Raw genomic sequence first — 13,437 nt, forward strand, 5'->3', positions numbered from 1 at the left:
CAGACCTGTACATGGACTGTGACTGGAATTTCAGCTCGGAGTAGTGCACCACATGCTGCAATCAGAGCCACGAGACGTCGTGGCAAGGAATCAGAGAGAACCTGTATACGCTGCTAGGGAATACTCTGCCATGTGGTTTGTAGGTATGTCCACAAAACAATAACTTAAGCTGCAGGTGGACCTAAATGAACAAGTTGTTGACCAACCACATCCTAGGCATGTTCGACGGGCGACGTATCAGGCGAACTGGCTGCCCAGGAAACCAGTGTTTCACATTGTTCTTTGAAGAAGCCACATATGGCTGGGCATTGCCCTGCTGAAATTTGGCACGTGGAACGATCTGCAGGAGGGGTAATGTCTCAGGCTGTGAAACCTCCCTGATGTAGTAGTCGTTGTTCAGATTGCCCTCAAGGTGTAGGAGGCGAGATCATGTGTTTTAGGCAATGGCACCCCAAGCCATTACACTTGGTGGTTGTCTGCTATGTCACTCAACAAACAGTCTGTCCGATTGCGTTCACCATGGCACACTGATCACTGCACTGTAGGACAGTAGAAGTGTGATTTGTCTGAAAACACTACATTTTACCACTTATTATGCTTGTATGAGCCCACATGTGCCCATTACAGTCGCCAGTATTGTGGTTTCTGGTCAATGAAAGCCAACACAATGGTTTGCATGCCACCAATTCAGCCTCAAAGGACGGCGTGAACCGTTAATGCAGACGTGTCCCCACACACTGCAGTGATCCAATGTCGATCAACACTGTGGATGACGTTGTTCTGTACATTACGACCAAGCAGACAAGACTACAGGGACCGATGACCTCGTAGTGTGGTCCCATCCCACTTCTTTTAAACCAACCAGCCAACAGACAAGACTGCAGGCATCTCACACTGTGATCACATTGTATCTTGCAGACCCTGTTGACACTGTGTAAGCCCTCTTCCCTCCACTGTTTCCGCATACAACTCACTGTTGAAGAAGTCTGCCCTCTATGAGCCACAATGTCACGGAACGACAGACCCACCTCTTACAGACCAACCATTCTGCCCCTTTCGAATGCACTCACATGCCAATATTTCACCTTGTGATATTGGCGACGCATAATAACACTTGATTACACTTTGTATGATGACTGAGCGTTGCGTAATGTTCTCCTGTCTACTTACAAAAAACGATGGACTGCTGCACCAATATGCACGCCAACTCTCTGCCATTTAAATCACTTACTATGGTTCCACTGTTCTACGCGTTCTCTTATAATGGCTTCTGAGTGTTACACTTTTCCTAACAGTAGTGTACTAATAACTCCACCTTCCATTAATGCTTGCGAGCCAGGATGAGTCCTTTCAAACAAGGCAAGTGACTGCAGCTGGCTCAAGATCTTTAACAGCCACAGATAACACCTGAAACCTGTAAGTCAGACAAACTAGGGAGGCCTTTCGATCGATCGCCTGAAAAGTCTTTTACACCTTGAAACTGTCAATGTGGGCGGTAAGTGCCGACCACAGTAGAGAAATGATCAGAGGAAGTCGGGAACATGCTGGACGCCTCTTGGATTGCCATTTCTGACTCCCTACATTGATTCCCATTGCAACCGTCTCACGCTGTATGACTGAAGCCAGCACCAACTGGAACTGTGAACAAACGCTCTCCAATCAACTTGCATCTGCACAGTCTCTATCCATACTAAAGATGGTGGGAGCCTACACTACACAAACACACTACAAATTAATGATGAAACATCCAGATCATGCAGATAAATCTAAATGAGCCACTCGCTCTTATTTAGAAGATCGCAAAATGAAAACACAAATGATCTACTGGGATGGTGCTGCTCATACAGAGGTCAGCACCTGATTGAGATCTGCTATGGCCACTGGCTGATAAAATGAAAACAAACGACAGTGGCAAGACTGTCTGAATGCATACTACACAGTTACTGAAACACGATATTATGCCTTGTAAAAACACAAACAAACAAGAAATGTACGGTTATACTACACAACCACACAGGCGAATCTAAATGAGTAACTCATTTCTGTCTATGAGCTGCTAAAATAAACACACAAACGATCTAGCAGCCTGGTGCTACCTGCGCAGAGGTCAGCGCCCATTCGTTTCCTCTGCAGATGGGAATCTAAAATACGAAGATTCTTTCTACATGTATCTCTGTTCAGAATTTCATGTTCTTCAGTCCTTATCACTTTCGGAAGAGTTCTGATTTCTTGGAGCCACTTGAATCAAGGGGTTTTTGCTATGGTTGGCATGTTAATAATTCTCTTGGATAAACTGTTTCCATTTATGTGAACGAGATGGTAACAAAACACCATTCTACATTTTCTTATCTTCATTACTTCTGCTCCTGTATACGCCATTTTGTTTAGATGGATTCAACATTGTCTTAGCATTTTTCTCATTTGGTTTTTAATATTTTCTAATTCTCTATCTGTAGTTAAACCCAGACATTAATTGCTATATAAGCACTAGTGAATCTGACAATGCTTCACAATTACTAAACAAGAACAAGGATTGCACATACATTTTAAACGCCTTCCCATCCCCTCTCTGCCCATCTCCTCCTCCCTGCTCTCTTTGTCCATGTCCTCTTCCCCTCCCCCCACTCTATGCACTCCTCCTCCATCCTCTATACATCAGTTTCCCTCTCCCCTCTCTGTTCTTTTACACCTCTCTCTGACCTAGAGCCTTGCTTATTGTTATTGCAGATGAAAGTTTAAATCAGTTGGGATTATTGATATATAGGGTACGAGAGACACCTTTCCAGCTAGTGGATCTGTGAGGACAGTAGCTTCAGTGACAGTATTTCGCATCATTTTAATCCTCAAATGGATAGGGTTACAAAGCTTCAGACAATTCACATTCTGAATTAGTACTCTAATAATTAAACAATAAGTCATAAATACAACTTTTTTGTCTTCTGTAAGACCAACAGTGAGGAACAAGGCAAACCAGCAGATTGCTGTGTATACAATTTTTGTTTGAAAATATATATAAGGAGAGACCTAATATAGCGGAGAAACAATTCTTTCAATGGTTTGGATGCCCTTCTATTGGAACTGAAAGAGACTGTAAGAAAGAAATCAAAAGCACACATTTACACAGCACAGCATTTTTTAAATTGCAGCCAGTTTCAATAAACAGCCTTTTCATTGTCTGTCAGAAACGCATTCAGCATATGTCCATCCAAATGTTCTTTAGGGTGTCGAGTAATAATTTGAAGTAAACCAGTCAAGAACTTTTCAAGATTTTGGTAACAACATTTCCCATTTGTACATTACATATAAAGTTACATATGAAAATAAATAGCCTATGTTTGTCTGAATGTTCACTAGAATATTATGTAAAAATTTGAAGTAAATATATCAAGTAACTTTCGAGATCTTTGATAACAATATTCTCCTTTATGTATTACATATGCATTTATATTACATATATATGTTTAAAAATATATTACCTATGTCCATCTGAATGATCAATACAGTATTTGTACAAATTTGAAGTAAGTTGGGCAAGAAATTCTTGACATTTAAGTAACAACAATTCCCATTTGTATATTCTCTATGTATTTATATGTTATATATACTTAAAAATATCTAGACAGTGCCGGTCCTAATGTTTGTTAGAGTATCATAGAAAATTTGAAGTAAATTGGCTAACAACTTTTCAAGTTTTTTGGTAATAATGTTTCACCTGTATGTACTATGTATATACATTTGGATATTACGTGTATTAATATATATAGCTATGTCTGTCTGAAATAGAGTAGTGTGTAAAAATTTGAAGAACATCAGTCAAGACCAAGTGAGGTGGCGCAGTGGCTAGCACACTGGTCTCGCATTCGGGAGGATGATGGTTCAATCCCGCATTCAGCCATCCTGATTTAGGTTTTGTAGTGGACTGTTAAGGCAGCCAGTCCACAGTGAAGTAGCTGAAAGGGCACGCGTCAACTCACGCTGTCTGGCGTTAAGTCTGGAACAGGATTCGTAATGAATGTGATAAAGAAAAGAACGTAGCTACTAGAACACTTAACTTTTATATTGTCCTTTGGTATACAGCATTCTGGATGATACAAGTGAGACTCTATCTTGAGGTACATGCAATGGTACAAATGGCGCCTTGCTAGGTCGTAGCCATTAACTTAGCTGAAGGCTATTCTAACTGTCTCTCGGCAAATGAGAGAAAGGCTTCGTCAGTGTAGTCGCTAGCAACGTCGTCGTACAACTGGGGCGAGTGCTAGTACGTCTCTCGAGACCTGCCTTGTGGTGGCGCTCGGTCTGCGATCCTGACAGTGGCGACACGCGGGTCCGACATGTACTAATGGACCGCGGCCGATTTAAGCTACCACCTAGCAAGTGTGGTGTCTGGCTGTGACACCACAGGTTTCTCGTGATTTCTCTAAATCGCTCGAGGCAAATGCCAGGATGGTTCCTTTGAAAGGGCACAGCCAACTTCCTTCCCCGTCCTTTCCTAATCCAATGAGACTGAAGACCTCGCTATCTAGTCTCCTTCCCCAAATAACCCAACCATCAGTCAAGACCTTTTCATGAGTTTCACTAACAATGTATCCACTTTATATATTTTATATGTATTTATACAGCAACAACATATAGCCTGTACCTGACTGCACGTTGACTAGAGTATCGTGGAAAATTTTAAAGTAAATTGGTCAAGAACTTTCTCCGACTTTTATAACATTTTCTCTTTCTATATTACATATATAATAATATATTACATATATTCACCGAACCAGGTGGGGCAGTGATTAGCACACTGGACGTGCATTCGGGAAGATGAATGTTCAAACATCTGTCTGGCCATCCTGATTCAGGTTTTCTGTGATTTCCATCAATCGCTACAGGCAAATGCCAGGATGATTCCTTCTAAAGAGCATGGCTGACTTACTTCTCCATCTTCCCCTAATCCAATGGGACTGATGACCTCGATGTTTGATCCTCTACCCCAAATAAACCAACCAGACAATTGTCTATATTAAAAAATATCTACCCTCTGCCCATCCCAATGTTCATTAGAGCATTATGTATAAATTCAAAGAAAATCGGTTTCAAACTATTTGTGAGTTTTGTTAACAATGTTTACCCTATACACATTATGTATATATTTTATATGATGTATATTAAAACATACAGCCTATGCCCATCATAATACTCATTAGAATATTGTGTAAAAGTGTGAAGTAAACTGGTCAAGTATTTTTCGAAATTATTAGTAACAAAGATAAATAATGACTTGTCTTTATATAGTAATTCATAAGGTTCTGGTTTTATTATTGTAACTTTGCTTGAGAAAAGATAAATTTCTTTTTGTACACAAGCCCCATCTCTCTAGATTTACATTGACATCTACATACATACTCTGCAAACTGCAATACGGAACATGCAGTGGTACCCTGTGCCACTACTGGTCGTTTCCTTCCTGTTCCACTTGCAAATGGAGGGATGGAAATCGCGACAGCCTGTATGTCTCCAAAGCAACCCTAATTTCTATTTCTTGTCGTCGTGGTCTTGACGGAAAATATACGTTGATGAGAGTAGAATCGTACTGCAGCCAACTGCAGATGCCAGTTCTTTAAATTTTGTCAACAGTGTTGCATGAAAATAAACATTGTCTTCCCTCTGGGGATTCCCATTTGAGTTAATGATACATCTCTGTAACACTTGCATGTAGATTCACTCTATCACTATCAAATATAGCACCAGTCCTCTGAACTGCATTAATGTCTTCCTGTAGTCAACTGAAAGGCCATTACCATCTTCCTAGACATCAGTTTTGGTAGCCTACCCATCATGGCAGTTCTTCTGCATAACCTCACAAAGATATTTAAATTTGTTTACTCCTTAATTTTACCATAACCTATTTTCATAATTGGAGCATCTTTTAGATTTCTCATAATCCTGTTTTTGCATAGGTTATTTGAAAACCCTTTTTTCTACCATTTTCTCTCAATTGTTGATGTTTGTTGTTGCCACTGCTATGTCTCCTGATAATACTGTAAGACTGTCAGCAAAAGATAAACAGTAAATTCAAAGATTCTTGTTTTTAATAGTCTAATTTCTACCAAATCATTCACTCTACCCTTCCTGAGTTCTTATTCCCATTCTCAGATTGTCATTTCAAGAACACAGTTGAACATTCGAAGGGGTAAACCACCTCCTCTAAAACCTGTTTGACCTTGAAAGCTTCACATACTTCTCCTAAAAGTTTAACTGTGTTTTTTGTGTTCATTAGTGTCAGTCAAATTATGTTTCTTGTTTTGCCTTCAATACAGGAATCTTCCAAAATTTAAGACAGAGGTGTTCTGTCAATAGTGTTGCACTCGTTTTTGACCAAAATCACAGTGACCCAGAGGATGCATCTTGCTCTTCTGTCTTGGACTATTACCTTAAGGCTCCACCCTTCTGAAATCCACCTTCATGCTCCCTGATCATGTGTCTACCAACTTCTCTACCATATTATTTAGTGCTGTGTTAACTAGTAACAGTGATATTCCTCTGTAGTTGTTTGCATCAGTTTCATCTCCCCTCTTATGTAAGGAATGGATTAATGTGCACTCCTAATCCTGTAGAATTTTATCTGCCAGTCAAATACTATGTTTTATTCATGTAACATCTAAGTTAATTTTCAGTCAGTTTGTTTCTACAATTCTGATGCAGTTCCATCTTCAGCTGCTGCTTTACTGTTTCTATGTCTTGAATAATTTCTAAAAGTTCTTTCTTATATGCTGGTTTTTATCAAGAATTGAAACGGAAAGTAATCTTTTTATTTGACACTACTCAATACATCCTTGAAACATTTAGCTGATAATTCATAGTTTCCTTTATTGAATATTGCTAGATTTCTATTTCCTTTTTGAAAACAAAAATTTAGGAGGATGTCCGCTCAGTGGTGATGTTAAAAAATTTTGCAGAAGTAGCATTCTGTTGCAATGAAAGTCATTTTCATTTTCACAGAGTTGCTCCTTATCATATGTACACTCAATGTTCCCTTTCACTCTTTGTGTCTGTCATTGAATTGCCTTAAATTTTTAAAATCTAGTTTCTTTCTGGATCAGCTACCACTCTCACCATGCCTGCTTCCTTAGTATTTTGGTACAAAAAATCAACGTCTCTTAGTAGTCCATATCGAAACTGTTTATTCAGCAATCTTGATCATCTTATCCTTCATCTTTCTATCTTTGGACATCACTGTCTTGGTGTCTTAAATACACTTCTTCGCTTGTTAGAACCAATTAGCGCTGACCATCACATTACGTCATGTCATGTCATGGCACTGTCATTGCAGGGGGTACTTACACTGATCATCATGTATTGTCACGTCATTTCGCTTAGAACAGATTCAAGTGATGAGTCACCATCTGTGTTACAAAAAGTCAGAATATTGCATTGGTATTGGGGAATTAACAACAATACAGTTTACTAATGTCCAAAGAAAACATCATAATGTATGTTCTTGATCAATTTTTGTGCGGAAAAGCACTGAGAAGTGAAACAATATTTCAATACCGTGACCTTTAGTGGCATCGAAAATACATAAATACAAACACATAAAACAATTTTATAAGGACATAAAAAAAACCTGATTACCTTAGTCATTATATTTTTCCATGAGTAGCTAATAACGTTACAAATAATTGTATTTTTCTCCTTCTGTAGAGCTGTCTACTTCATTTAAAATGTTATTTAATGAAAATTGCATAATCAATTTAATTTCCTATTTATATGCCATAAGAATGTCAGTTCTATTCTGTTGTTATAAAACCTAAATAATTTCTCACTTTCATAATCGTGACCTCGCTTCTGTAAGAACATTCAATGGAAAAAATATACAAGGTGTCATATAACATTTGCATTTTGCCATGGAAAACAAATCACAATAATAACATTCACTAACTTAACATAATGAACGCAGCGAAAGTAGTTTAGCTTCTGTCATTAGCAGAAGATGAGCCCATCAAAACTTTTTTTGTGAGAAACGTTTCTGTGAGATAGCGGCCCATTGATGACCTGTAGAAATGCTGCCATGTAAAATATATTTTGGAATCTTTTGACTTGATTTGATGTGATGTGATGCCGTTGAATCTCAAATTACTGTTTTGTCGAGTTTATGGTTAAAACAAACTACTGAAACAAATTAGGAACTAACGAAAATTACAACAAATTGTGCCATATGCACTGCTTTTGAAGTGGGGAACTAAAAGTAACATGATATGATGGTTACAGTATGATGGATAATTGTTGTTGTTGTGGTCTTCAGTCCAGAGCCTGGTTTGATGCAGCTCTCCCTGCTACTCTATCCTGTGCAAGATACTTCATCTCCAAGTACCAACTGCACCTTCCACGCTGCCCTCCAATACTAAACTGGTGATCCTTTGATGCCCCAGAATATGCCCTACCAACAGATACCTTCTTCTAGTCAAGTTGTGCCACAAATTTGTCTTCTCTCCAATTCTATTCAATACTTCCTCATAAGTTATGTGATCTACCCTTGTAATCTTCAGGCTTCTTCCGTAGCGCCACGTTATGAAAGCTTCTATTCTCTTCTTGTTTAAATTATTTATCATCCACGTTTCACTTCCTTACATGGCTACACTCCATACAAATACTTTCAGAAACGACTTCCTGACACTTAAATCTATACTCGAAGTTAACAAATTTCTCTTCTTCAGAAACGGTTTCCTTGCCATTACCAGTCTACATTTTATATCCCCTCTACTTCGGCCATCATCAACTATTTTGCTCCCCAAATAGCAAAACTCATTTATGAAATGATAGTTAAATAGACACCCTAGCTGCAAGCAGGCGTTGATATACTTTATTGGGGACATGTTGAAAATGTGTGCCCCGAACGGGACTCGAACCCAGGATCTCCTGCTTACATGGCAGACGCTCTATCCATCTGAGCCACCGTGGGCACAGTGGATACTGCGTCTGCAGGGACTTATCCCTTGCACGCTCCCCGTGATATCCACATTCTCAACATGTCCACAACACTACATTCGTAGTTCGCCTAATAGATGTTTGCCCATCATACTCATTACTCGTGGCAGATTAATCTACCAAGTCCCGTACGAGTTCGGGCATAGCGTGTGCGTTCGCACAAGAAGGTCAAAGGCCGGGAACCCATATTTTTAACTATATATATGACGGTAGTATCTGTTCCCGAAAGAACAGTTACCGTCAATTACCATGCAGCTTTGCTAGAAATGAAATGATAGTTAAATAGACACCCTAGCTGCAAGCAGGCGTTGATATACTTTATGGAGGTCATGTTGAAAATGTGTGCACCGACCGGGACTCGATCCCGGGATCTCCTGCTTACATGGCAGACGCTCTAACCACCTAGGGCACAGAGGATAGTGCGTCTGCAGGGACTTATCCCTTGCACGCTCCCCGTGAGATCCATATTCTCAACAGGTCCACAACACTACATTCGTAGTTCGCCTAATAGATGTTTGCCCATCATACTCATTACTCGTGGCAGATTAATCTACCAAGTCCCGTACGAGTTAGGGCATAGCGTGTGCATTCGCACAAGAAGGTCAAAGGCCGGGAACCCATATTTTTAACTATATATATGACGGTAGTATCTGTTCCCGAAAGAACAGTTACCGTCAATGACCATGCAGCTTTGCTAGAAATGAAATGATAGTTAAATAGACACCCTAGCTGCAAGCAGGCGTTGATATACTTTATTGGGGACATGTTGAAAGTGTGTGCCCCGACTGGGACTCGAACCCGGGATCTCCTGCTTACATGGCAGACGCTCTATCCATCTGAGCCACCACGGGCACAGAGGATAGTGCGTCTGCAGGGACTTATCCCTTGCACGCTCCCCGTGAGATCCACATTCTCAACATGTCCACAACACTACATTCGTAGTTCGCCTAATAGATGTTTGCCCATCATACTCATTACTCGTGGCGGATTAATCTACCAAGCCCCAATTCGGGCATAGCGTGTGCGTTCGCACAAGAAGGTCAAAGGGTGGCAACCCATATTTTTAACTATATATATGACGGTAGTATCTGTTCCCGAAAGAACAGTTACCGTCAATGACCATGCAGCTTTGCTAGAAATGAAATGATAGTTAAATAGACACCTTAGCTGCAAGCAGGCGTTGATATACTTTATTAGGGACATGTTGAAATGTGTGCCCCGACCGGGCCTCGAACCCGTGATCTCCTGCTTACATGGCAGACGCTCTATCCATCTGAGCCACCGCGGGCACAGAGGGTAGTGCGTCTGCAGGGACTTAACCCTTGCACGCTCCCCGTGAGATCCACATTCTCAACATGTCCACAACACTACATCCGTAGTTCGCCTAATAGATGTTTGCCCATCATACTCATTACTCGTGGCAGATTAATCTACCAAGTCCCGTACGAGTTCGGGCATAGCGTGTGCGTTCGCACAAGAAGGTCAAAGGGTGGGAACCCATATTTTTAACTACATATATGACGGTAGTATCTGTTCCCGAAAGAACAGTTACCGTCAATGACCATGCAGCTTTGCTAGAAATGAAATGATAGTTAAATAGACACCCTAGCTGCAAGCAGGCGTTGATATACTTTATTGGGGTCATGTTGAAAATGTGTGCCCCGACCGGGACTCGAACACGGGATCTCCTGCTTACATGGCAGACGCTCTATCCATCTGAGCCACCGCGGGCACAGAGGGTAGTGCGTCTGCAGGGACTTAACCCTTGCACGCTCCCCGTGAGATCCACATTCTCAACATGTCCACAACACTACATCCGTAGTTCGCCTAATAGATGTTTGCCCATCATACTCATTACTCGTGGCAGATTAATCTACCAAGTCCCGTACGAGTTCGGGCATAGCGTGTGCGTTCGCACAAGAAGGTCAAAGGGTGGGAACCCATATTTTTAACTACATATATGACGGTAGTATCTGTTCCCGAAAGAACAGTTACCGTCAATGACCATGCAGCTTTGCTAGAAATGAAATGATAGTTAAATAGACACCCTAGCTGCAAGCAGGCGTTGATATACTTTATTGGGGTCATGTTGAAAATGTGTGCCCCGACCGGGACTCGAACACGGGATCTCCTGCTTACATGGCAGACGCTCTATCCATCTGAGCCACCGCGGGCACAGAGGATAGTGCGTCTGCAGGGACTTATCCCTTGCACGCTCCCCGTGAGATCCACATTCTCAACATGTCCACAACACTACATTCGTAGTTCGCCTAATAGATGTTTGCCCATCATACTCATTACTCGTGGAAGATTAATCTACCAAGTCCCGTACGAGTTCGGGCATAGCGTGTGCGTTCGCACAAGAAGGTCAAAGGCCGGGAACCCATATTTTTAACTATATATATGACGGTAGTATCTGTTCCCGAAAGAACAGTTACCGTCAATGACCATGCAGCTTTGCTAGAAATGAAATGATAGTTAAATAGACGCCTTAGCTGCAAGCAGGCGTTGATATACTTTATTGGGGACATTTTGAAATGTGTGCCCCGACCTGGACTCGAACCCAGGATCTCCTGCTTACATGGCAGACGCTCTATCCATCTGAGCCACCGCGGGCACAGAGGATAGTGCGTCTGCAGGGACTTATCCCTTGCACGCTCCCTGTGAGATCCACATTCTCAACATGTCCACAACACTACATTCGTAGTTCGCCTAATAGATGTTTGCCCATCATACTCATTACTCGTGGCAGATTAATCTACCAAGTCCCGTACGAGTTCGGGCATAGCGTGTGCGTTCGCACAAGAAGGTCAAAGGCCGGGAACCCATATTTTTAACTATATATATGACGGTAGTATCTGTTCCCGAAAGAACAGTTACCGTCAATTACCATGCAGCTTTGCTAGAAATGAAATGATAGTTAAATAGACACCCTAGCTGCAAGCAGGCGTTGATATACTTTATTGGGGTCATGTTGAAAATGTGTGCCCCGACCGGGACTCGATCCCGGGATCTCCTGCTTACATGGCAGACGCTCTATCCACCTAGGGCACAGAGGGTAGTGCGTCTGCAGGGACTTATCCCTTGCACGCTCCCCGTGAGATCCACATTCTCAACATGTCCACAACACTACATTCGTAGTTCGCCTAATAGATGTTTGCCCATCATACTCATTACTCGTGGCAGATTAATCTACCAAGCCCCGTACGAGTTCGGGCATAGCGTGTGCGTTCGCACAAGAAGGTCAAAGGGTGGGAACCCATATTTTTAACTATATATATGACGGTAGTATCTGTTCCCGAAAGAACAGTTACCGTCAATGACCATGCAGCTTTGCTAGAAATGAAATGATAGTTAAATAGACACCCTAGCTGCAAGCAGGCGTTGATATACTTTATTGGGGACATGTTGAAAATGTGTGCCCCGACCGGGACTCGAACCCGGGATCTCCTGCTTACATGGCAGACGCTCTATCCATCTGAGCCACCGCGGGCACAGAGAATAGTGCGTCTGCAGGGACTTATCCCTTGCACGCTCCCCGTGAGATCCACATTCTCAACATGTCCACAACACTACATTCGTAGTTCGCCTAATAGATGTTTGCCCATCATACTCATTACTCGTGGAAGATTAATCTACCAAGTCCCGTACGAGTTCGGGCATAGCGTGTGCGTTCGCACAAGAAGGTCAAAGGCCGGAAACCCATATTTTTAACTATATATATAACGGTAGTATCTGTTCCCGAAAGAACAGTTACCGTCAATGACCATGCAGCTTTGCTAGAAATGAAATGATAGTTAAATAGACACCCTAGCTGCAAGCAGGCGTTGATATACTTTATTGGGATCATGTTGAAAATGTGTGCCCCGACCGGGACTCGAACCCGGGATCTCCTGCTTACATGGCAACGCTCTATCCATCTGAGCCACTGCGGGCACAGTGGATAGTGCGTCTGCAGGGACTTATCCCTTGCACGCTCCCCGTGAGATCCACATTCTCAACATGTCCACAACACTACATTCGTAGTTCGCCTAATAGATGTTTGCCCATCATACTCATTACTCGTGGCAGATTAATCTACCAAGCCCCGTACGAGTTCGGGCATAGCGTGTGCGTTCGCACAAGAAGGTCAAAGGGTGGGAACCCATATTTTTAACTATATATATGACGGTAGTATCTGTTCCCGAAAGAACAGTTACCGTCAATGACCATGCAGCTTTGCTAGAAATGAAATGATAGTTAAATAGACAACCTAGCTGCAAGCAGGCGTTGATATACTTTATTGGGGACATGTTGAAAATGTGTTCCCCCAGCGGGACTCGAACCCGGGATCTCCTGCTTACATGGCAGACGCTCTATCCATCTGAGCCACCGCGGGCACAGAGGATAGTGCGTCTGCAGGGACTTATCCCTTGCACGCTCCCCGTGAGATCCACATTCTCAACATGTCCACAACACTAC

The 13,437-nt window shown here is 41.9% G+C and overlaps 1 non-coding gene across 1 annotated transcript; it reads right to left on the reverse strand.

The window, feature by feature from the left end:
* Positions 1 to 12,395: 12,395 nt before the first annotated feature.
* On the reverse strand, positions 12,396 to 12,470 carry Trnat-ugu (transfer RNA threonine (anticodon UGU)). Its single transcript has one exon. It is a non-coding gene; the product is annotated as a tRNA-Thr (tRNA).
* Between the last annotated feature and the right edge of the window lie 967 nt (positions 12,471 to 13,437).

This window comes from Schistocerca nitens, chromosome 12 (assembly GCF_023898315.1).
Source record: "Schistocerca nitens isolate TAMUIC-IGC-003100 chromosome 12, iqSchNite1.1, whole genome shotgun sequence".
NCBI classification, from domain to species: Eukaryota; Metazoa; Arthropoda; class Insecta; order Orthoptera; family Acrididae; genus Schistocerca; species Schistocerca nitens.